This window comes from Cuculus canorus, chromosome 3, assembly GCF_017976375.1.
Source record: "Cuculus canorus isolate bCucCan1 chromosome 3, bCucCan1.pri, whole genome shotgun sequence".
NCBI classification, from domain to species: Eukaryota; Metazoa; Chordata; class Aves; order Cuculiformes; family Cuculidae; genus Cuculus; species Cuculus canorus.
The window spans coordinates 38,705,983-38,732,488 of record NC_071403.1 but is presented as its reverse complement, the minus strand read 5'-3'; the positions used below and the strand labels follow the sequence as shown (position 1 = coordinate 38,732,488).

Genomic DNA, 26,506 nt, shown 5'->3' with positions numbered 1-26,506 from the left:
CTTCAGCAAGGGCGAGTCCTGCCTCACCAGCCTAGTGTTTTTCTATGATGGGGTAACTGCAGCAGTGGACATGGGAAAAGCGATAGATGTGATCTATATGGGTTTCTCTAAAAACCTTTGACACAGTCCCCCACAATATCATTCTCTCTAAATTGGAGAGATATGAATTTGATGGATGGACTGTTCAATGGATGAGGAACTGGTTGGATGGTGTTATTCAGAGAGTACTGGTCAACAGCTAAATGTCCAGATGGAGATCTCTGACAAGTAGTGTCCCTCAGGGGTCCATACTGGGACCAATGCTGTTTAATATTTTCATTGAAGATATAGACTGTGAGATGGAGTGCTTACTCAGCAAGTTTGCAGACAACACCACACTGAGTGGTTCAGTGTGGTGAATTAGAAGAATGGGATGTCATCCAGAGGTATCTGGACAATCTGGAGAAGTGGACCTGCGTGAATCTCATGAGGTACAACAAGGACATGTGCAAGGTCCTACACTGCACAGGGGCAATCCCTGATTTCAATTTAGGATGGGGGATGATGTGGTTTAGAGCAGCCCTGTGGAGAAGGATGTGGGGATGCTCATTGATGTGAAGCTTGACATGAGCCGGCAATGTGATCTTGGAGCCTAGGAGGCCTAGTGTATCTTTGGCTGCATCAAAAGATGAGTGGCCAGTAGGTCGAGGGAGGTGATTTTCCCCCTCTACTCTGCTCTCTTGAGATCACAGACAGAGTACTGTGTCCAGTTTTGGAATCCTCAACATAAGAAAGATATGAAGCTGTTGGAATGGGTTCAGAGGAGGGCTACAAAAATGATCAGAGGGCTGGAGTATCTCTACGACGAGGACAGGCTGAAAGAGTTGGGCTTGTTCAGCCTGGAGAAGAGAAGGCTCTGAGGAGACCTTACAGTGGCCTTCCAGTAACTGAAGGGGGATGTATAAGAAAGCTGGGGAGGGACTTTTTATGAAGGCATGTAGGTATATGAAGAGGGGGAATGTCTTTAAATTGAAAAGGGGTAAGATTTAGACTAGACATTAGGAATAAATTCTTCAGGATGTTCCAGTGCCTCACTGGAACAGGTTGCCCTAGGAATCTGTGAGTGTCCCACAGCCTGGTCTAGTGGGAGGTATCCCTGCCCATGGCAGGGGTGTTGGAACTAGATGATCTTGAAGGTCCCTTCTGGCCCAAACCATTATTATGATTCAATGATTCTATGATTCCTATCATATGTACTTTGATGATTTTATTATTATAATAAGCATTTAAAATTTCTGCACTTTTGGGATATTTCTGAGAAATAATGCATCCGAGTTATTCTGAAAAGAATTAAAAAAAAAGGGCACAATACACAGGAGAAACTTTGTGAGTCAGACCAAGGTATTGGACAGGCATTTCCTTGCTGCTCCTCCCTCACCCCACGGAGGTGAGACAGTGGGAGCCGAACAGATGGTGCAGTGCTGTTCATTAATGAAACTCCCAGAGCCACACTTAGAAGTCAGAGAAGGTCAGGAGGGTTGTGAGGCATCCCTAAGAACACAGTGAGAGGGCCTTTAGCATGAGTTGTCTCAGAGCCGCTATGCTGAGCAGTGCTTGGAGTAAGGATGCACCTGATGGCTGCAAACTGGAGCAGTGCAGAGAAAATAATGTTTTCCTGGCATTTCTTAAAGGTCATGCACTAGGGGTTTTTTTTTGGCTGAAAACAACATGAAAGAAGGGAGTAATGATCAAAGAGAGAAAAGGAGGAGGGAAAACCTGCTTTGCACAATTTGTCCTTATACCTTACAAAACAGTGCTATATTGACTATCTATCGGGCTACTTTGTAAATACAAGAAGTAGGACAGATCTGGCTGTTTGTCCTAATCACACTAAGATACAGATAACACAACAAATGACATGGGGTTTACTGTTTACTTATAGACTGGCTTCTGCTGCTATAAATAAGTGTTGCAGTGCTGTAGCCCATGTATTCAATTGTCAAGATCTGCTTTTCAGGGAGATGTAAAGAAATTTTCACAAGATTCCCAGGATGCAATCTCATCAGATGAAAGAAGACTTGGTTTAATTCTTCCGGCAGTGTATTTTATGTACAAAACTAGCTTTATCAATAAAATTTTGGCTGTGTCTTTATTTACTGTCTTGTATATCTAACATGTTGTTTGCATTGGCATACAGATTCTCACTTTGATAAACTATAGAGTTCAATTATTGGAAAAGAGTTTTCCCATTGTTTAATACTTTCTGAAATTGTCTTCCACTTTGCTGGGTTACAAGGAGGTAGGGAGGGCTGCAGTGATCATGCACAGGTGGAGTTCACAGTCCTAAAGGGCATGGGTTAGGCAAAGAGTCAAGACTCTGAATTTTAAGAAAGCAGAATTCCAGCTGTTGCGGGAGTTAGTCAATGTAACCCCTTGAGAAACTGTTCTCAGGAACAAAGGAACAGAACAGAGCTGGCAGCTCTTTAAGGACGTTTTCCATAGAGCACAAGAGCTCTCAATCCCCAGGCATGAAAAATCAGGAAAAGAAGGCAAGAGACCATTATGGCTGAGTCAAGACATGCTGGTCAAGCTAAAGGGCAAGAAGGAAACGCAGAGGCAGTGGAATCAGGAACAGATATCCTGGGAAGAGTATAGGTATGCTCCCTGGCTGTGTATAGGTGGGGTCAGGAAAGCCAAGGTGCAGCAGCAGCTGAACTTGGCTAAGGATACAAAGAATACAAAGAATTGCCTCAGTCTTTAATAGTAAGGAAAGTTGTTCCCTCTGTGTACCAACCCAGGAGTCAGAGGAGCAGAATGAGGCTCCCATGATCCAAGAGGAGGCGGTTAGAAACTTGCTTGCCCAGCTAGACACCCACAAGTCTATGGGGCCGGATGGGATCCACACAAGAGTATTGAAGGAACTGGCGGATGTCCTTTCCAAACCCCTATCCATCATCTTCCAGCGGTCCTGGCTGACTGGGGAAGTTCCACTGGACTGGAGGCTGGCTGATGTTGTGCCCATCTACAAGAAGGATTGCAGGGAGGATCCGGGGAACTACAGGCCTGTCAGTCTGACCTCAGTGCTGGGGAAAGTCATGGAACAGGTGATCTTGAGTGCTATCATGAAGCACATGCAAGAGAACCAGGTGATCAGGCCCAGTCAACATGGGTTCACAAAAGGCAGGTCTTGACAAACTAACCTGATCGCCTTCTATGACAAAGTGCCTCGACTATTGGATGAGGGAAAGGCTGTGGATGTAGTCTTCTTAGGCTTCAGTAAAGCCTTTGACACAGTTTCTCACAGCATTCTGCTGCAGAAACTGTCAGCCTCTGGCCTGGACAGGCGCACACTGTCCTGGGTTGAAAACTGGTTGGATGGCCGGGCCCAGAGAGTGGTGGTAAATGGAGTTAACTCCAGCTGGAGGCCAGTCACAAGTGGGGTTCCTCAGGGATCAGTACTGGGTCCAGCCCTGTTCAATATCTTTATCAGTGACCTGGATGAAGGCATTGAGTGCACCCTCAGCAAGTTTGCAGATGACACTAAGCTGGGAGGAAGCGTGGATCTGCTGGAGGGTAGGGAGGCTCTGCAAAGGGATCTGAACAGGCTGGACCGCTGGGCTGAGGCCAATGGCATGAGGTTTAACAAGGCCAAATGCCGGGTCCTGCACTTGGGGCACAACAACCCTACAGACTAGGAGAAGTCTGGCTAGAAAGCTGCCTGGAGGAGAAGGACCTGGGGGTGTTGGTTGACAGCTGACTGAACATGAGCCAGCAGTGTGCCCAGGGGGCCAAGAAGGCCACTGGCATCTTGGCTTGTATCAGAAATGGGGTCACCAGCAGGTCCAGGGAGGTTATTCTCTCTCTGTACTCAGCACTGGTGAGACTGCACCTTGAGTACTGTGTTCAGTTCTGGGCCCCTCACCACAAGAAGGATGTTGAGGCTCTGGGGCATGTCCTGAGAAGATCAATGAAGCTGGTGAGGGGGCTGGAGAACAAGTCTTATGAGGAGTGGCTGAGAGAGCTGGGGTTGTTTAGCCTGGAGAAGAGGAGGCTGAGGGGAGACCTTATTACTCTCTACCTGAAAGGAGGTTGTGGAGAGGAGGGAGCTGGCCTCTTCTCCCAAGTGACAGGGGACAGGACAAGGGGCAATGGCCTGAAGCTCCGCCAGGGGAGGTTCAGGCTGGACATCAGGAAAAAAATTTCCATGGAAAGGGTCATTGGGCACTGGAACAGGCTGCCCAGGGAGGTGGTTGATTCATCTTCCCTGGAGGTGTTTAAAGGATAGATGGATGAGTTGCTGAGGGGCATGGTTTAGGGAGTGATAGGAATGGTTGGACTCGATGATCCAGTGGGTCCTTTCCAACCTGGTGATTCTATGATTCGATTCTATGATTCTATAAATAATAAGAGCTTCTACAGATATGTTAGCCAGAAAAGAAAGGTCAAAGAATGCACACACCCCTCATATGCCAGCCTGGCAAACTGCTAACAACAGATGAGAAGAAGGCTGAGGTAATCAAAGAGGCAAGAGAGGGGATTGTCCTGCTCTACCCCACACTGACATGGCCCACTCTTGAGTACTGAGTGCAGTTTTGGTCACTACAATATAAAAAGGACATAAAGCTACCGGAGATTGTCCAGAGGAGGACCATGAAGTTGGTGAGGGATTTAGAGGAGAAGTCATATGATGAGTTGCTGAAGTCACTTAGTCTGTTCAGCCTGGAGAAGAAGACACTGAGGGGAGACCTCATTGTGGTCTGCTAGGGAGGAGAAGGAGAAGGTGCTGATCTCTTCTCTCTGGTGACCAATGACAGGACCCAAGGGAAGGGCAGGAAGATGTGCCAGGGGAGGTTTAGATTGGATATTAGGAACACGTTCTTTACACAGAAGTTGGTGGAGAACTGGAACAGGCTCCCCAGTAAAGGAGTCATAGCACCAAGCCTGACAATAAGAAACATTTGGACAGTGCCCTCAGACACATGATGTGAATTTTGGGGTTGCCCTTTTCAGGGACAGGAGTTGGGCTCGATGATCCTTGTGGGTTCCTTCCAACTCAGGACATTGTATGATTTTTTTTTTTTTTTGCCTCAGTCTTCACTTGCAATCTCTCTTTCTCACACCTCTCAAGTGGGTGGACAAGAAGACATGGACTGGGGGATCAAAGTCCCTCACACTGTAAGAGAAGGTTTGTGACCACCTGAGGATGAACAGTGATATAGACAGTGGGATCGAGTGCATCCTTAGCAAGTTTGCAGATGACACCAAGCTAAGTGGTGCAGTTGACACACCTGAGGATGCCATCTAGAGGGACCCAGACAAGCTTGAGAAGTGGACCCATGTGAACCTCATGAGGTTCAGTAAGGCTAAGTGCAAGGTTCTGCACCAGGGTCAGGGCAATCCTCTATATCAATACAGGCTCAGGGATGAAGGTATTGAGAACAGCCCTGCTGAGAAGCGCATGAGACTACTGGTGAGTGAAAAGCTGGACATGAGCTGACAATGTGCAGTTGCATCCCAGAAGGCCAACCGTGTCCTAGGATGCATCAAATAAAACTGTAGCCAGCAGATCAAGGGAAGTGATTATACCCCTCTACTCTACCCTCAAGAGACCCCACCTGGAGTACTGTACCCAGCTCTAAAATGCTCAGAAAAGGAACCTGTTGGAGTGAGTCCAGAAGAGGGCTACAAATATGACCGAAGACAGAACAGCTGTCTTCTGAGGACAGGCTGAGAGTTAGGGTTGTTCAGCCTGGAGAAGACAAGGCTCTGGGGATACTCAGCTCCAACCTTTCCATACTTAAAGTGGCTTATAAGGAAGATGGGGACAAAGTTTTTAGCAGGGTCTGTTGTGATAGGACAAGAGGTACCGGTTTGAAACCAAAAGAGGGTAGATTTATATGAGGTGCAAGGAAGAATTTTTTTTTCACTAAAGGTGGTGAAACACTGGAATAGGTTGTCCAGAGAGGAGATAGATGCACCATCACTGGAAGCATCCAAAGTTAGGTTAGATAGGGCTCTGAGCTACCTGACCTAGTTGAAGTTGTCCTTGCTCATTGCAGTGAGGTTGGACAGGATGGCTTTAAAGGTCTCTTTCAAGCCAAACTATTCTATGATTCCAAGAAGAACTAAGAACTCGGTTAGATGCAAAATATCTGGGCAGATTTACAAGATCTGGTAAAAATACATTAAAATTTGGAGCATCTGCCCTCCTCCTCATCCCTGCCCCTTCTTTTTCCTTCACTTGTCATTCTTAAATAGTAGATAGTACCTTCTTATCTCACAGCAACACAGGAAAGATAGTTTGTTTGTAAGCATGTGGTATTCTAGAGGACAGGCTGCAGGTAGATAGCAAGAATCACTTCCTGACCTCTCCTCGCCTGCAGGGAGTAGTAGGAAATGGATGAATAAGCACAGGGAACAGAGAAGACATTAATTTTGTGCTGATGTAGAATATCTGTAAAGTAAATCTTACTTTCAAAGGAAGTAAAAATCCGCAGGAGGCAGATGCTATCTTTTGGAATGTTTGTGGGTTTGGTTTATTTTGGCTTTTCTTTTAAAGATAATATCATTCGGTGTGAGGTGGGAAGGCAGCCATTTGACATATCTAGTTATTAGCATCTGCCACTTACTTTGTTCCACCTTAATATACCCAGTTTCATAAAAAAGGCCTGAGGTTCACCTGTTTCACTTCTTTTTCTGTGCACGTACACGATATTTGGTCACATACATTGAATGTCTCAAAGTACTATTTATAATCAGGGCACCATATACTTTTCTGCAGTAGAAAACAGCATTTCTCAAAGTGTCGCTATATTTTCATATTATGCTGCTTCACGCCTTGCTTACATTTATTACAACACAGATAAGAATGTGATTTTTTGCTTTAGTCCTTCATGGATATTTTCTACCGCATCCACAGATTTATTTTATGGAAACCATCAGAGAAAAGAGGAAGGAAGAAATATTTTGTGAAAGTTGCCTTTAACACAGAGATGCAATGCCAGGGATGGGATCAGTACAGGGAATGAATTATTTCTCTGCTCTCTAGCATCTATACTTTCACAAAATCTGGAGAAGACAACAGAAGAGACACTACTTCCACTATTCTGTAAAGCGGAAACGCAGAACATTTTCTGAGTGATACAGTAAATTTAATTGAAAAAGAATAATGTTATAATAGGCAAACAAAAAAAAAAATTAAAGATGCGTTCATTCTACTGAAAGAGCCAAACATTTAATTATTTTCAAGCAAAGAATTTCATAACAAAGTCTTATCTTTTAAATGAAAAAAAATGAGAACTAATGTAGTGTTAAATTTCTGAACTTAAAGACTCAAAAATCATACATCAAAAGCATTATTAAGGTAGTATTAACTCAGCCATATTGCATATTTTAAAGCATACATTACTGCCATAGACTAATACATTAAGATTTACGCTAACAAGGGGAGAGGAATAGAAAACCCTGCATTTATGAAGAAAAACGCATCTGAAAAAGGAGAAAATCTTTTGTGGTGTATATACACTGTGATGTTTTTGTGAGCATCATATTATGGGCAGTCTTTGGCTGTAACTTAACCACTGCAGTAGGCTTACGAATGCTGTCCTCAGGCACTCTGATAATGTAGCTCCTCTGGCTCACCCTTGGATGATCACTGAGACTATGGCAAAGGCTTTCTTAGTGCCTCAAGCTCATCTTTGTTACTTCAAAGGGTGTCTATAAATGTCTGTTGAAGGCAACATTGAACCTAGTGCTTCATAAGCTCTCTCTAGCCACTGGCACGTGACACTTCTCTAACTGGAAAAAACAAGGTGTACACCTGAACCTGCCTATCGGGTCACTGGGGACTGTGAGTTTATGGGTTAAAATCAGAGGAGCCCACAAGAAAGGGGACTTTGTGATAGGAGTCTGTTACAGACCACCCAGCCAAGAAGAAGCTGCTGATGAACTCTTCTATAAACAGCTGGGGACAGTCTCTAAATCTCTGCCTCTTGTCCTTGTGGGAGACTTTAACTTTCCGGATGTCTGCTGGGAGTACAATACAGCAGAAAGGAAACAGTCTAGGAGGTTCCTGGAGTGCATCGAAGACAACTTCCTTGCACAACTGGTTAGCGAACCAACAAGGGAGGGTGCCTTCCTAGACCTGCTGTTTGTGAATAGGGAAGGTCTTGTTGGGGATTTGACGGTTGGAGGACGCCTGGGATTAAGTGATCATGAGATGATAGGGTTTTCAGTTCTAGGTGGGATTAAGAAGGGGGTTAGCAAAGCAGTCACATTAAACTTCCAGAGGGCAGACTTTGGCCTGTTCAGAAGGTTGATTAGCAAAGTCCCGTGGGAAACAGTCCTTCAGGGCAAGGGAGCCCATGAGGGTTGGGCGCTCTTGAAAAATGAAATCCTATCAGCTCAAGAGCAGGCCATCCCTGTGTTCCGGAAAAGGAGCCGGCGGGGGGAAAAGCCAGCTTGGTGGAGCAGGGTGATCTCAAGATGCGTCAATAAGAAAAAGAAGCTCTATGTGCTCTGGAGGAAAGGACAGGCATCTTGGGTGGACTACAGGGACGAAGTGAGATCGTGCAGGGAAAAAATCAGGAGGGCCAAGGTCCAACTAGAATTAAAACTCGCTAAGTCTGTGAAAGACAACAAAAAGTCTTTCTACAAGTACATTAACAGGAAAAGGAGGACGAGGGAGAATATCCAGTCTCTAGTGGATGCAGAAGGAATAACAGTGACAGGGGATAAGGACAAGGCTGAGGTACTTAATGCCTTCTTCGCCTCAGTCTTTAATAGCAAAGAAAGTTGTTCCTTCTGTTTACAAATCCAAGAGTTAGAGGGGCAGATTGAGGCTCCCGTGATCCAAGAGGAGGCGGTTAGAGACTTGCTTGCCCAGCTAGACGTCCACAAGTCTATGGGGCCGGATGGGATCCACCCAAGAGTATTGAAGGAACTGGCGGATGTCCTTTCCAAACCCCTATCCATCATCTTCCAGAGGTCCTGGCTGACTGGGGAAGTTCCACTAGACTGGAGGCTGGCTGATGTTGTGCCCATATACAAGAAGGGTTGCAGAGAGGATCCGGGGAACTACAGGCCTGTCAGTCTCACCTCAGTGCCAGGGAAAGTCATGGAACAGGTAATCTTGAGTGCTATCATGAAGCACATGCAAGAGAACCGGGTGATCAGGCCCAGTCAACATGGGTTTACAAAAGGCAGATCTTGCCAAACTAACCTGATCACCTTCTATGACAAAATCACTCAACTACTGGATGGGGGAAAGGCTGTGGATGTAGTCTTCTTGGACTTCAGTAAAGCCTTTGACACAGTTTCTCACAGCATTCTGCTTCAGAAACTGTCAGCCTCTGGCCTGGACAGGTGCACACTCTCCTGGGTTGAAAACTGGTTGGATGGCCGGGCCCAGAGAGTGGTGGTAAATGGAGTTAACTCCAGCTGGAGGCCAGTCACAAGTGGAGTTCCTCAGGGCTCAGTACTGGGTCCAGCTCTGTTCAATGTCTTTATCAATGACCTGGATGAAGGCATTGAGTGCACCCTCAGCAAGTTTGCAGATGACACTAAGCTGGGAGGAAGTGTCGACCTGCTGGAGGGTAGGGAGGCTCTGCAAAGGGATCTGAACAGGCTGGACTGCTGGGCCGAGACCAATGGGATGAGGTTTAACAAGACCAAATGCCGGGTCCTGCACTTGGGGCACAACAACCCTATGCAGCGCTACAGACTGGGGGAAGAATGGCTGGAGAGCTGCACAGAAGAGAAGGACCTGGGGGTGCTGGTTGACAGCCGACTGAACATGAGCCAGCAGTGTGCCCAGGTGGCCAAGAAGGCCAATGGCATCTTGGCTTGTATCAGAAATGGGGTCACCAGCAGGTCCAGGGAGGTTATTCTCCCTCTGTACTCGGCACTGGTGAGACCGCACCTCGAATACTGTGTTCAGTTCTGGGCCCCTCACCACAAGAAGGATGTTGAGGCTCTGGAGCGTGTCCAGAGAAGAGCAACAAAGCTGGTGAGGGGGCTGGAGAACAAGTCTTATGAGGAGCGGCTGAGAGAGCTGGGGTTGTTTAGCCTTGAGAAGAGGAGGCTGAGGGGAGACCTTATTACTCTCTACAACTACCTGAAAGGAGGTTGTGGAGAGGAGGGAGCTGGCCTCTTCTCCCAAGTGACAGGGGACAGGACTAGAGGGAATGGCCTGAAGCTTCGTCAGGGGAGGTTCAGGTTGGATATCAGAAAAAAATTCTTCACAGTAAGAGTCATTGGGTACTGGAACAGGCTGCCCAGGGAGGTGGTCGAGTCGCCTTCCCTGGAGGTGTTTAAGGAACGGGTGGATGAAGTACTTAGGGACATGGTTTAGGGAGTGTTAGGAACGGTTGGACTCGATGATCCAATGGGTCCTTTCCAACCTTGTGTGATTCTGTGATTCTGTGATTCTGTGAGAAAGAAATGCATGCTTATTTGGAAGTGAGAAGAAAATTTCACCTGTGTCAACAAAAAAGTGATTAGCATAACAGTATAAACAAGCCATAAAGTGAGAGAGTGTACATTGAAAGTGTACTGTGAAGCATTTGCTAATGGATGCAGGCATAATTTCTCTTTTCATGCCAGCTTTCCTATTAGATGTAGAGGAATTGGTGGGATAGCTATGCACATATTTGGCTAAATGTGAGAAAGCTGAAAACAGAAACTAAAAGTCTAGTGCATCTTTCAAGGCTAAAGGTTTGTCTTATTTACTGAAGAAGGTTAATAGCATGCTAGGTCTGACAAAGCTCCTCCACCACCAGATGTGGAAGGGATGGGAGCACAGGAGGAAGGCAACATTTCCAGATCAAATTTTGAGATGTCATGCTTTTTAATTGTTGAGACTTGCAATGTAAAGGATCAACTGCACCCACTGGGAGGGAATGGAAATTAAAGGGTCTTCTCTCAACACATAACAGCACTTGCAGTCTGTCTGCTTCACTTACTGAAAGGACTGGTCAATGCTGGTGACACTGTCAGCATTGTACTCCAGTGTTTGATACAGGGTGAAGGGCTTGAGCCATGCAGGCTGAAATAAGAGATGCATTGTGGTTCCCTATACCTCAGTTTTGTCCTCAACCCCCTTCTGTACCACTGAAGTATAATTTTACACTTCAGATTGCATTATTATAAGATTTGGAATTGGTTAGTCTAATATTTTTAATCCTTTTCCCCTTAAACATCACGGCCATTTATTTATCTCTGACCTAGTATTTCCCTGTAACTATGCTAAGGGAGTCAATATGGCCTGCTCAGGTTTAGTATTCAACACATGTTGCCATTCAGTGAGTGTCTGAGACAGACCTGAGCAGCAATAATTTGTATTGATTTGGCTTCTGAACTTTTACATTGAAAATATTGAATTTTTAGACAGTTTTACATTAAAAATAACCTCATGAAAATAACAGCATATGGATTATTTTGTCCTTAAAGCCTTTTTCCTAACATATCTCCCCTTTTGTACCAGCATCAGCCCCCATAATTTCTCCACTATCCATAAACCCATTCCCATCCCTCTGCCTCTATCGACTTCTAATTTTGTCAGCTGTTTGCATGTAATTATCTGTGAGTTGGCATTTGCCTAGTACAAAGTAAGGCAAATGCATATACAGAGGCAGCCAGATGCTTTTGATTATTGCTGTTTACAAAGGAGACCAGAGCTGTGCATGTCCTAGTTTGGAAACCTCTTTCTCTAAACTGAATTCTGTGTATTTCTCAACCATAACCTCTTCCTACTTTGTTTAAGTTGTATTTTCAGACCTTGCAGTTCCTTGATCAACACAACATGTGAGATGTGCTTAGAAAGGGCAAATTCCCCTATGGGGAATCTATGGCTACTTCAGCTTTTTATTGTTGCAGACCTAAAGGCTTGAAACTCTACGGGTGTCTGGTGCTTTATGACAGTTTTACTATGCACCAACTGCTTTGTCTCTGTGGGATTTATACTTCCTTTTTCCTTTTTAACAGAAAAATTGTTCACAGTGGATTGTGAGATCTTCCACAGGAAAAAAAAACAAGATGAACCAAAACAACCTATACAGCAATACCAACAGAAAAGTCTGCTTTCAACATGAAGATAAGCTGTTATTTCTTTATTTCAAAATGCCCATGATGTACAAATGCAAATGTCAGAATTGCCTGTAGCATAAGACACAATAGGGAATGGTATGTTTGCAATACCTGAAAAGAAAGATCAGCTGGAGAAAGAAACAGATTTTTTTTTCCTCAGTAAGAATGGCTGCCAACTCAGTTATGTTGAAATAGAAGAGAGAGAAGTGACTTGCTTGTACACATACAGGCACATAATTTTTTTTGTTGGAATGTGGTAATTCAAAATAGATTCTTAAATTAAAAGAGAGGGCTTAGACAAAGAGCACTTCAAAAGAAGTCACTTTATCATGATATCTAATCAATAAAGGAGATTTATACCATTAGAAAAGGTCTCTCCGTATTTGTAGATGAACAATATGCCATGACATCTATGCAATTTTTTCTACCCATCATGTGAAATAATGGTTATGTGCAAGCAGGATAGTTCGTAATTTATTTTTCTAATAATCTAGTCACTGAGTAACTATAATACTTATTGATTGTGATTCTTCCAGATCAATAGCGTATTGTCAAAATAATCCTTCAGCTGTTCCATAAACCAAACCAAAAATTGACAAAGTAGTATCAGCTGTACAGGAACAGCACCAAACACTTCTTAATACGCAATCATGTAAAACTACATACAAAGTTAGGGGGTGTAGCCCATCGCATTTTAGCCATCTAAAGGACAGATTTCAGCCTATTATCTATGGTCCCTCCTCAGTGAGCTGGCCTACAAAGGATAATGGATAGACTTCCAAAGCAGATGAAATGAACAGCCTTCTGCAGATCTCAATCTCTTTCCATTGATCAGAGAAGACCTAGTGTTTTGATGGTTGCTAGCAGGTCATAGTATCCCAGATAGCCCAAAAGGACCCTGAGAGAACTGTTAACCTGTACATAACTAAGTATTTTGGGGAGAAGGTTGGAAAGACTTATTAGAGACCCCCAAAAATAAATTATTGACAATTTCCTGTAGCAGGATGATTATCTCTTTCTCATATACAGCTACACGATTCCTCCATAAGGACTGAGAATTGCTCTCCTTTTCTACTGAAATGCTCTAAACATTCTCAGGAAGAAAGATATATTGCCTTCAGAAAGATCACTCCACAATAACTGGGAAAGAAAGGGTTCATCTCAATTTTATTCTCTTACATCTGAGTTGGTTTTCAACCTCAAAGAAATGAAAATCTTGAATCTGTCTCTCAGATTCCTGGGATTAAGTTTAAAAACATTAGGACCTTTTTCAAAAAAAGAATTGTTTCTTGTTGTTGGTTTCTGAACCTTTTTGGGTATAGGCATGCTTCTTAACAAATATGAGGGCTGTAACTAAAAGATTCTTAATTAATATTTTTGAGATCCTTCACCAAGATATTCATTTGATAAAAGGATGTTCATATGGTGAATCTTGACTACAGAAAAAGGAATTCAAGCAAAACACGAAATATTACAAAAATAACTGATGAACCTGCAACTTTTTTTCATTAAAATGGTAACTTTTTGCAGTTTTTAGGAATTTGATCTACCATACAATTATAGCTGAAAGAGACTGAAACAGTTGCTATGAGGTAGCTCAGTTTAAATATTCTTCTTCACTGCCTTGAGTTTTTGACAATTGTGACAGAAAAATCATTCCACCCGGACTAATGCCCTAATCTTCTCCCAGCCTCTTACGCAGGCTACACAGAAAATAAGCTTAAAAGGAATACATCTTCCTTGACAATGAATTAACAACAGAAATATATTTTAATCTAGAACTATTAATGCTTCATTCTGAGACAGAGAATGGTGCCTGTGATTCAGAAAAATCTTATAGGTTGTCAGGAAAATATTCCAGGTTAGCAATAAGGTTTCTTGCAATATCTAAAATTTTCGTTTTCTCTAAATAATTGCACATTTCTATTCTCTAAAGTTTTGTGAGCACTAAAAAATAAAGCAAAATCAAATGTCTTTAGCTACCCAGACAGGTGTTACTGCAAGCTGAAAAAAGAAATGCCAAAAAGATCATCCAGAGAATAAATTCAAGTCTCACTCACTAAATACCCAGTTGACATCCCTTTTCACAAAATTTGTCCCTTGGGTCAGGGTCTCTGAGGTAAAGATAAGCTGACATTGTAAATGCTTATTTTATAGCCAGCTACAGTGAATTGTGCTAAAAGCAATATTTGTAGTTAACATTGCTGTGCAAATTCCTTGTCATTTTTGAGATAGCTTGAAAGACTACACTGCTAATGTTTCTATCAGGGTAAGTCTTCTCCCCAGTCTTCCACCTATACTTTTCAAAGTACTAGAACTGCATAAGTTTTCACTAATACCTTAGTAAGAATAAAAAGGCAAAATCTCAAATAAAAACTTGAATGCAAAGCTAAAAAAATATTTTTTCCTCTTTTCTAGAAAAACAATAACTGTTACAGAGGCCTATGTTTTAAAACATTGTATGTTTTAAAATTAAATACACATATAATGCATACTCTTAACAGGTTACATACCTTGATGTAAAAGAAATACATATAAATTATTACACTTACATTTTAGGTCAATGTTTCTACTGGAATTGGCTGGGATGAAGTTAATTTTCTGTGTAAATTGCTTATTTTGTTTTACTTGCAGAGCTTTTGCTCTGCCTATCAAACTTGTTTTATCTCGACTCATGAGTTTTCTCACTTTTACCCTTCTGATTCTCTCCCCTGTTCCTCTGGGGGGAGTAAAGGAGCAGCTGGGTAGGGCTGAGCTGCCTGAGCTGCCCTCCAAGTTTAAACCACAACATTACTTGTTTTAGGGTCAACAAAAGTGTGATATAATGCCTTAAATTCGTTCTGGTTTTGGATACGACTTAACATGAAAAGTTACACGGAGGAAATGAAGCTCATTACCAGATTCAGCATGTCCTCCATTTTCTGACTTTAGAGTAGAAGAATGTGCCCAAAGATAGAATGACATTAATTTGTGTTGCCATTTACAGATGTTCTTACAACCAGTCTCACTGAAATTGTCCAATAAAAAATTATGTCATAGGCATATTCAATTTTTATGATAACAGACAGAAAAAAATGAAGTAACCCTCACTTTTGTGGCTGAGATAGTCCAGCTTGGAAAGACATACATTTTCCTTCTGCAGAGCACTGAGGGCTTTTCTATGGCATGTTACCGTTACTGACATGTGAAGAGAATCTTTTTTAAGTGACAGTAGATTAAAGTTCAGTAAAATCACTGAATTGTTCAAGTTGGAAAAGATCTTTAAGATCATCAAGTGCAACCATAACCCTAACACTGCAAAGTCTACCCCTAAACCATGTCCCAAAGTGCCACATCTACACGTCTTTTAAATACCTCCAGGGATCTTGATCCAACCACTACCTTGGGCCATCGGTTCTGATGCTAGAAAACGATTTCAGTGAAGTAATATTTCTTAATATATAGTTTAAAACTCTGCTGGCGCAACTTGAGGCTATTTCCTCTCATCCTAGTGCTTGTTACTTGGGAGAAGACAGGAACACCCACCTTGCTACAACCTCCTGTCAGGAAGTTGTAGACAGTAGTAAGGTCTCCCCTTAGCCTCCTATCTCCAGACTAAACAGCCCCAGTTCCCTCAGCCAGTCCTCGTAAGGCTTGTGTTCTAGACATTTCATGAGCCTTGTTGCCCTTCTTCTCAAGTGCGTTAATACCTCAATGTCTTTCTTGTACCGAGGGGCCCAAAACTGAACTTGACCACAACTGTTTTTCTACCTTAGCAAATCAGTTTTAAGCTTCTGTTTAACTGTTCTTGAGGTGTTTTTCTTCAAGAAATGTTTAAAAAAATATGGTCAAAATTGCAAAGCAGCAATCAAAAGTCTACTACCAAATCTGTGCTGGCCACATTTTCAGAGATGATCATGTATTTATACTCACTTATAAGCACAAACTGTTTAGGCATCTCGTAATCCAATTCTGACTTACAAACACACAGCTTGGTTTCAGAAATATGCTTGCATGTGTAATTAAAAGATATGGGGTAATACTTACAGCTTGTGCCAAGACATTCAGCAGAGAGCACCCTGGAGAAGGAGATGAAAGCAGCTAGAGCAGGAGCCAGACAAATTGGAATATGGGGCAGCAACAGCAGGAGCCAGGAGCAGATAAAAGGTTAACACAACATTCGTGAGAGTGAGACAGGGACAGCAGCCTGGGCAGGGCTTAGAACAGGTCCTGAGATTCACATGAAACGAACTGGTAAGTGTGAATTACCAAGATATAATTCTATCCTGGGACTTGTGGCAACTTGGTAAATCGTGCTTGCTTTTCTCTCACGGTGTATGATATCATTGGAAATCCTTGATGGAAATATAACCCCATAAGTGAAGTACATGCTATTCTCTACCATGAGTATACAACCAACAAGTATTTGTTTACAGCAAGAGTGACTTGCATCCAGTCACATTTGAAGTCAAGGGCCTCCAGAGATGAAAAGCATAACAATAATCTACAGTTTGACAAGCCCACCAGGATTCTTTGTCACAGTGATGCAGAGTGGGAGGAAGATGAGATGGAATGCACTTCTCTTTGTGTATGTGTGTAAGGAAAGGAAGGTGGTCGGGTGCAGGGTTATTTTAGGCAGGTGGAAAACAATGCAGATGCATTTCCAAAGATTTGCAGTCACACAACTCCTTAAACCCAGTGGGAGATGGTTGGCTAAACTCCATGTAACTCTGAAATTTGAGGGGAAAGTCTGTAGCCATCAACTGTGATATAATTTAGTTCAAAAGCTTAATGAGAAAGGGAAAATAGCATTTGGGGGGCAAGGCATTTGCATAGCCCACTTCTGCAGGTGTCTAATTGGTAGCGATACAGGTTTCATTAGAATACACAGCAGGTTGTGGAGCTATCTAAAATGCCATTGAAGATAAATGCATTTTGTTATTAGCAAATGTAACTGCTTGCACTGGGAACAAACACCGGAATATACTGTATTATATGCATACTGCATCCTTCCTTTCATCCAGCTCTGTGGAAAAATTGGACTACACAAAGAACTATTAACATCTTGTATGTTGGAGAGAAATGTTAAAAAGCCACTAATATGAATATCTAAGTTTGGAGCGGATAAAAACAGTCCATCGCCTTTATTAGTGCAGAGTTTACTGTAGCCCTTGCAGCAGCAATGAAGGCAGGTGGTGCAACATAAACACACTCTGAAAGTTAATGGTATTCTGTACTTTCAAGACAGTGTGAGAAGGTAAAGAGGGTTTATACTAAAGCCTGAGTGCAGGAAATTAATTCCTAGATATGTTCTCTTGCAAGCTTGCAGTATTTTTGCATGGAAGATATTAAGGATTCCTGCCTCAGGAGAGAATGGTCCTTGACTGGAAGTGGATAAGAAATACAAGTCAAAAACCACGAGAAAATATTGTTCTTGGACAACTTCCATGTCCCAATTCTATGTTAAAATTGTGATTGTAAATAAATATCTGTGAAACAAATGGAAATAAATACAAGAATATGGCAGCTTTTAACCCACAAATATAAGAGAAACTAGACAAAACCCACTAGTTAACCAAAACCAGAGCAATATATGGGAAAAATGGGAAAGCACATAATTACAGAGTTAAACTATCCTAATTAATGTTAACTCTACCCACCTCTAACATTTACGTGATCTTATGTTCCCTAGCCCTTGGGGTTTGGGTTTTTTTTTGTTTCATTTATTTATTTATGTTATTATTTATTTATGTGTTTATTTATTTATTTATTAAATTATACTCTAAATAGTGAGTGCTTCTGCACGGGAATATCTTTTTGTCCTATGTTTGTACAGCACCTGGCAGACAAGGCCTTGGTTGATGACTGGTAATCCTAGGCAATAAGCTTACACAAAGAAGTGATGTCATTAATGAAAAAAAATCTGTGATTGATAAGTGCATCTGGCTAAGTTATTATTCACAGAATTGGAGTTCTTGTTTATTTTAGGGGGAAGCTTGTTCTGTTTTGTATTTTTGTTCTTCTAAGAATATAAAATTTTAAAAGTATTATCACAGGTGCAAAAAAGTCTCCCTGTTCTCTGCACACTACATGTGAACATTTGTGGGCATTTCCATCAGTCAAAAAGTGATTTCCTATATGAGGCATAAAAGTTTACTTACACTTCCAGTAATAGAATATACTGTGGGGGTTTTTTTGTGGTTGTTGTTTTAGTTTTGGTATTTTTTTTTCCCCTTCAGGAAATGCCCAGGCATTTATAATGGAGAGACAATCAGGCACCTTACTGACTGCGTCAAAGGATGTCTCAGCAGGGAGATGGAGAGCCTGACAGATCTATTGTGTCCACATTTGCTCTCAATAACCAGGACTGCTCATGTCTCGCCTGGGCTTCCTGGCTGCCAAACAGTGAAAAACCACCAAAGCTAAATGTGCCATCCACTTTCAGTTCCCACCAGTCCGAAGATTAAAAGAGAGTTTCTTAGTCAACAACAACTAACATTTCTGCGGCTTTTCATACTTCATACTAACCACCTGCCTGCTGAGCCCTGTCACAGATCCTACACAACATCATAGCTTTGAATACTATTATTTAAAAATACACCTAGTGTTTCACATAAACAGCATGTGTTCTAAATCCCCTATCTCCTATATTAATTATCCAGAAACTAAATATTTAAAGCTCTGTACTTAACTATGTATTTCAGGAACTTCTTTAGATCATTTTCCTCAGGATAAAACTACAAAGTTTCCAGCATCATAATACCTGTCTGTTATTTTTTTCTCTTTCTGTATCATTCCTTCTTTCTTTCTCGTATGTAATTTTGAGCCTGCTGTTAAATTTTAACTAAATCTTAGAGAGACATCTAGGTATTAAAATCACAGAAATGTCATGAAGAGAGGAAAGAGACAAGAGAGGAGACAACAAACTACAACATCCACTGAGGCTTAAAATGTGTCTACATTTTTTTCTGCAGGCTGGCTTGGTGGCTCACTGGGCAGCATATGTGCCCGGATCAGGCAAACAACACAAACATAGCTTGCAACTCAGTGCTATTGCCACTTCTTGTCCAATCAGGTAGGAAGCAAACAAGATGACAGTGTGCTAAGCATTGTGTGAGTGTTTTTATTTGTTTTTTTTTTTTGTTTTGGTTAGCAAAGTGAGGTGTCACAGATGAGAAGTAAGTGTAGGGATAATTTGGGGAAGGACTGAGGATTACTCTTGAAGGCCACTGAAGGGGAAAGGGAGAGTATTGCAGAAAAATAAGTTGGTTGGGCAGAGGGCAGCCACAGGAATAATGACTGTAAAGGATGCAAACCATGGGAAACCAGGTCTTATGAGTTACTCTGCCTATGCAGCAACTTGTTTTGTATTTGCTCTTTTACATTCCATCTTTTTTTGTTTTCTGCACTTCACACATTGTTTTTTGATGTCTCAGATTATGTTCTAAGCAGTGGCACAACCCCACCCCCTTTTTAAATATCAACATAAAACAAAAGTTTGCCAACTTCATGGAGGGCTGAGTACATGAACCTATTTGTACATCCAAACACTGTGACAGCGAATTAAATAGTGACCATTTATTGGTTTTACTAACTGTGGAGAGTAAATTTTTTTGATGAATACTGTCATTCTGGAAATTTTTAAATATTTGTATTTCTTTATTTGTAGTAGTTTACATGCACAACTTTTAACCTCCTGCAGAATTTATTCATAACTGGTCAATATGATTATTGCCTATTTTCTCTGTGCACTTTGATTAATCACCAAAATCATGTTACTATTCCCACTCCAAGAATGGATGACCTATGTATTATAGGTTATTGAATTATACATGATGACACAGTTTTTGATGCCTCTTGTGCAAAAGGCAAGAAAGAGGCTTTAATAATGATGCCTTACACTAGCTGTGAACGCTGTGTAAATCTATCTTCTTTCTACTATTCATTATTCATTCGCTTTCCTTAACTATTCTGATGAACAAAGTATTCAGTGTACAAACCTTTGTGAATAAAATCACTATGAGCATGAATGAAAAAAAAACCAGCAATACACCAGCAAATATATGGTTACTTTGTTACTCCAGATCAAATGAAGTTTAATTCTGCTGACTATTTTAGAGTATCTCAAGTTTCTAAAATTAGGAAGACAGAACCTCTGTGCAGTCCGTGAAGATAGATAATCAGAATATTTCACGGCCTATGCTACACAGGAAGCCCAGGCCTGAATTGGTCATAAACACATAATAAGAATATCTTATAGTACACAGTACATTTGAAAAATTAGTATGATAGAAATACGTGTGCGTCTGTTAAAATTAGTGTTTCTATTGTGTGTATAGAGCAAGAGATAAATAAGACCTTGAAGGGCACCTTTTTTTTTCTCCCCAAATTTACTTATGTTAAATTCTGAGGAATAACACTGGATGCAGCAGAGTATATACAAAGGAGTAACTTTGAAAAAAAAATTAATTATACTTGTTATAGAAACAAAGAATCATAGACTCTTAAAGGTTGGAAAAGGCTTCCAAGATCATCAAGTCTGTCAGCCCAACACCACTATGACTACTGAACTTTGTCCCAAAGTGCCACATCCACACATTTTTTTAACAACTCCAGGGATGGTGACTTCACCACTTCCCTGGGAACCCTGTTCCGGTGATTGACAATCTTTTCAGTGAAGTAATCTTTCTTAATATCTAGGCTAAAGCTCCCCTGGCACAACTTGAGGCCATTTCCTCTTGTCCTTTCCCTTGTTACTTGGGAGAAGAGACCAACACCCACTTCATTACCATCTCCTTTCATGAGGTTGCAGAGACCAATAAGGTCTCCCCTCAGCCTTCTTTTCTCCAGAGTAAATAACCCCAGTCACTGCAGCTACTCCTCGTAAGACTTGAGTTCCAGACCCTTTGCTGGCTTTGTTGCTCTTCTCTGGACACACTACAGCAGCTCAGTGTCCTTCTTGTAGTGAGAGGCCCAACACGGTATTCACGGTGTGGCTTCACCAGTGCCGAGTACAGGACATAATCACTTTCCTAGTCCTCCTGGACACATCATTTCTAATACAAGCCAGGATGTTGTTGGCTCTTTTGGTCACCTGGGTACACTGCTGGCTCATGTTCAGATGGCTGTTGACCAGCACTTGAGGTTCTTTTCTGCCAGGCAACTTTCCAGCCACTGTTTCCCAATCCAGTAGCTTTTCACAGGGTTATTGTGATGAAAGTGGAGGACTCGGTACTTGGCCTTGTTAAACCTCATAAAGTTTACCTTCACCCATTGATCCAGCCTGTCCAGATCCCTCTGCAGAGCCTTCCTATCCTCAAGCAGATTGGCACCCCTGCCCATGATATATATTGCTCTATGAAACTCAAGAGCAATACTACTCAGAAGGAGAGCAATAAATTAAAGTAAAAATGCTTTAAAATGCATAATTATCATGCATTAAGATGAAAAAAAGCAGGGGCTAGAAATATCCATACTCTTCAAAATGTCAAATTAAATACCTTGCTGTGAGCCAGACTGCTTAATGTGTGGGTGGCTTTCAGTTTTGAAATTCTAGTGCATAAAGAGCAGCATGACAGGATGCTATAACTTTATAAAATAACATGAAAACTGTAACATTAAATAATTTACTAATATTTCTGAAGACATGTTTTTGAAGTCTGATGCTTTTATCAAAAGAACACAACTTAAAATGTCACGTCTGAGACCACTGTTATGCTCGATGTATTTTAGTCAAGGATGCAAAGCCAAGGGTCTCTGTGTTTAAGAATATTAAAATAAGCCTGCCTACTTTTCTATTAATAAAAATAAATAAACAAATCTTGTTAATCTGTGGATTATTAAAAACCTGTGTTTCTTTTGTTCTTTTTCTTGCAGCTCCTGAACTACCGCTAAAATCTGGCAAAAAATCCCCCCTTTCATGGTCCAAATTCTTTCCACAGGATCACTTTTTTTGTCCATATAGTTGTCCTAAAAGGACAAAATTTTATTCACTGTGGGCTATGGGAAAATCACCTTGCTGACTATGTTGTTGAAACGCATAATTGCAGCTCTATTGCTGATGATGAGTGATGCTTTATTTTATGAAATGCGTCCTCAAAAATAGTAGAAGCAACTGGAATCAGACTCCATAACCAACCATGTAAAATGCATTCAAACTTTGTGTTCTTGCTTCTAAGTATAGCATTGACTGAAGGCCTATGGAAGCCCAGATAAGTCTGTTCTCTAGCTTTTTTTTTTTTTTCTTGTATTCCCTAAGGATAATTTGATAAAAGTAATCAGTTTAATGCAATGACCTTGCTTCCAAGACCTAGGTTACAGGAGAGGATTTCATTTGCATATGTAAATGCAATTATTTCCTATCTGAATGCAGATAGAATGTAGACCTCAATATGCAGAGTGAACAATGATTCAGGAGTTCCAGTAAGATTTGAAAACAGCTGTATATCCTAAGTTGTCATAAGCATCCATAGAAAAATATCCCTAAAAATGTGCATGCAATCAAGTCTTCTGCCAAGGAATTCCGTTACCGATTTATTCAGTAGCTCACAGAATGTACGTGAAATGCTAAGTGCCACCAGGACCTCAGGAAGTTGCAGTGTTGAACTCCTTGGAGAAAAAGCTCAAGATTACCAGAAATGTAGTTTTTAAAGTCAGAAGGGAGTGTAAATGTAATATATAATTTTCTGTAGAACAGAACTAAGAATTTCAGACAATTTCGCAAAGTACAAAGATACTGTCGAGTGCATTTTGTACAGGATTCAAAATAGTACAGAATTTTGGCTTAACTGCTGCAAGTCATGAAGGCTCCTGCAGTTCTTTAGGGAAGGTTGATTACTTCTGTTTTATAAATAAGAACTTTCAATTTATCTATCTAAAATTTGAACAATTAGTTTTTGATGCAACTTTGTTTTCTCCTAGATTAAAAAAATATCTACTAGAAATTCTCTGGTTATTTTCCAGATTGTCTTTATTTTCTGCAAACAGACTGAATTGATTGAATTTTCTGTATTTCTTGCAATGTTTTATTAATCACTCTTCTCCTACTCCTTTCTTATTGTTCATTGTATTTTCAAAAATGCCAACAGCAAAACTGCATTCAGGAGACTAACAGCCATTTGCAAATGCAATATTTTGTATCTATAGGTCAGGTTAACCCTCAGAGGTAGTGTCTGAATGAGACCTTCCTTAATGTCTTGTGCCTCCCAACTGTTTTCAGTGTGAATGCAATCCAAGATACTCTCTCATCTCACAAGGAATTACCTACATCATTTCTTTCCTGGATGCATGAGCTTGGATTGGGGATTGTTTGCATTTTTCAAATGAGCCTACTTCACCAAGTGATCCAGAATAATCCATAAAGCTGACTTGACTCTGTCATTATTTTTCAGTCAAGATAGCCAAACCCCATTTCCTCAGTTGCTGGAAATTTTATTTGTTTGCTTATAATTTATTTTCAGTCCTAATCAGATCCCCACTCTAGACCAAATTAGACACGGAACTGGCAGGTCTGCTCCAGGGCACTGACCCCACAAATGACCCCTTATGGCTTTTAAATAAGACTGACATTTTTGTCATTCCACTGTCTGCAGTAAAACTGTCAGAAGCATGACTTCTTTGAGTATTCACCTATTTGTTATCCTCACAGTTGTAAAAAATAGACTTCATAATTTCTTTATTAACATCAGTGAGGGGCTAACACAGTTACGTTTTTGTGAAATCATATCGAAATCACAAAGCAAATATTTGTACAACTTTTCAGCATCTAAAATAGGAAGAGTTTTCCGAAATCAAAGACAGGAAAGATTGCACAAATACTTACTTTTGGCTTTCTGTATTGTTCCTTCTGTGGAATAGGTGAACTTTCCTGTTAATAAAGTCTTGGATAGCACTGGGCACTAACACTGTTCAGAACTCATTGCCAAAACTAAACAATGGAGTTAAAAATGTAAAGTTAATCTTGGGAGGTTGTTAGGGAACTGCCTTGGGGGATGAGGTGTTTCCAGGGTCACAGCTTACGATGTTCAGAGTCTACCTTACAGAAGGAAGAGGGGGAAGAGGCAGTGCATGCTGCCTGCCTTTGGACCAGAGCAGGACAGTGGCCTGTCTAGGGTCTACCTGGAGAGACAGTCTTCTCCTAACAGCTCACAAAATAATGTTTCCCAAACCATGAGATATACTTATATGGACCTGTCTGAAAGACAGGCACATACCATTAGAGGGGCTGGATTCACCCTGCGGCTTGCTAGCTTCTGCTGCTCATGGTTTTTAGGTTTCAGTGTGAGCAGACCGTCTGTGTGCGCTGAAATATGCCAACAATATATTACATGGTAGCAAGGGCTTGTGGTTGCACATACAGAATTTTTCTGTTTCCTGTAGTGATTTCAAATCAGTAATTTCAGATGTTATTGTCAGTTCCAAAATAATAATATAGCTAACTGGAATAATTTAATACTGTATTTTAACATTTAATAGCTTCATCTAAGACATGTCAAAGCAATCCAACTCTGCTACTGTGAGGAAAATCCTTTCTCTGATTTTACAAGCTAGAATGTACATATAGAGCAATAAAAGGGTGACTTTAGTTTCACCTAGAAAATAACGAAATTATTTTCCTGTTCCCTTGGAAATGTTTCTCTTCCCAGAGTTAGAACTAAAGTAAAATCTTTCAAAGCATAGAGACTTTAGAATAGCATATGCGTATTCTGCATCCACTTATATGCACATTTTAGTCTGGTTTTGGGCTGCATAGTGTTTTAAATGATGTTGTGAATTACATGGTTCAAAAGATCACCACAAAAACTGTCTGAGGGGGGTTTGGCTCTAAATGCATCTTTTTTTTTTTTTTCCTATCTAGCAGCCAACAGAAGCTTGTTAACTTAAAAAGAGATGCTGCATCTCACTGAATCCAGCTGTATAAATATTTTAACAACATCATGCATGCTTTCCCTAGAGCTGCAGCACACGGTCATTTCAGCTTCTAAGTACATCAGTATAATTCTTATTTCAGCTGGGAGTAGAGGTAAGAGAAAGAGCGCAAACATGTCTAGTGGTGACAAGAGGGTAGTTGAAATTCCGTCAGATAAGAAAGTAAATGATTCTTTAACAAGTGACCAGCTTGGTCTTTCAGATAATTTTGTATTCCTTTGTTTGACTCCCACTGAGGTGCTTTTTGGGATTCAGTACTAAGATGCATTAGCAGAGCCTGTTGTTACTATTAGTATCTGCAAGTATGCTTCTTTCAGAGTCATTGATACAATCAATGGTCATTCCTACTGGAAAGAATTTGATCAAGGCAAAGAATGCTGCTTCCAAAGTAAGAAACTGCTGCTAAGTGTTCTTCATTTGCAACAACGTGTTTAATCCAGCCTTCGTGTACAATTCAGACTGTGCATTAGAAATGAGAAAGGGAAAATTTACTAAGATATTATCAACTTCTGTGCAAACTGTGCTAAGGAAGAATGCTGCTACAATGTAGAGCATGAGAAAAATGCTTATTTTGAGTCTGAATATTTTTATAGTCAAATGTTAAAAGGCCACTGGTAGGGATGCTATACAAAATGACAGAAATATTTTTTTTTTTTTTTTTTTTTTGTGATAACTGTAGTGCTTACAGAAGCAAATCTGATAGTCAGTTTCCTACTCCTTTGTTCCAGGACTGGTAACTGTACCACCCCGTGCCAGAATCCTTTCCTCTTCTGTGGAATTCAGAGGCATCCACTGGTTCAACATAAGCACCACAAACCCCCAAGAGGTCTCTTTTGCTGTGTTTTTGCCTATACAAATGAATGCATATATGAAGCGTGACCTCTCTGATTTTCACTTCACTAATCTCTCCCAATGAAAAAAGCATGCAAAACTGTAAAATCTGTGCATTTTCACAGTTTTCAGAGGATTTGCACATTTGACAAACCCTGAAAAATTCTAACAGATTTGACTGAAAAGTTAGAAATTGCCTAGGTGCAGCCTTATGTCACCTGTAGGGATAAATAACTTGCTGAGACCTGTTCATGGGTCCAAAGTAAATGAAAACATTTTTTAAAATCCTATCACTCCAGACTTCATTGGTGAAATTCATGTCACCCAACCTTCTAGTTACACATTTAAATCTGAATTAGCTGAATATTTCTATAAGAAAAGTAGAGATTTTTTATTTTTTAAGGATTAGATGAGCTGCTTCTGCAGAGCAGATTCATTTTTCTCTGTCCACTACAGAGGGAGTTTTAAGTGATTTAATTTTAGACTTGGGCACCTAATGCCAGAAGCAGATCAATTTTTCCTAAAAGACAGGTCATATCCAATCTATTCTCTCCTGTGTGGTGGTACTCAAGTGTTTGCAAGTCATCTGATATTTAGAAAGTTATACTTTGCCGGTCTGTCTCACTGACTTCTTAATCTGTCCTTTAGAAAGAATAGTACTTTATCTTCATATTCTCTTTTTTATACCCTTATCCCTCAAAACTGT

General features: G+C 40.8%; 1 protein-coding gene across 2 annotated transcripts in view; it reads right to left on the bottom strand.

Annotated features, from left to right (window-relative positions):
- The window catches only part of NKAIN2 (sodium/potassium transporting ATPase interacting 2), a 549,645-nt gene that overhangs the window by 145,763 nt on the left and 377,376 nt on the right, over positions 1-26,506 (bottom strand). The gene's annotated exons all lie outside the window — the stretch shown is intronic.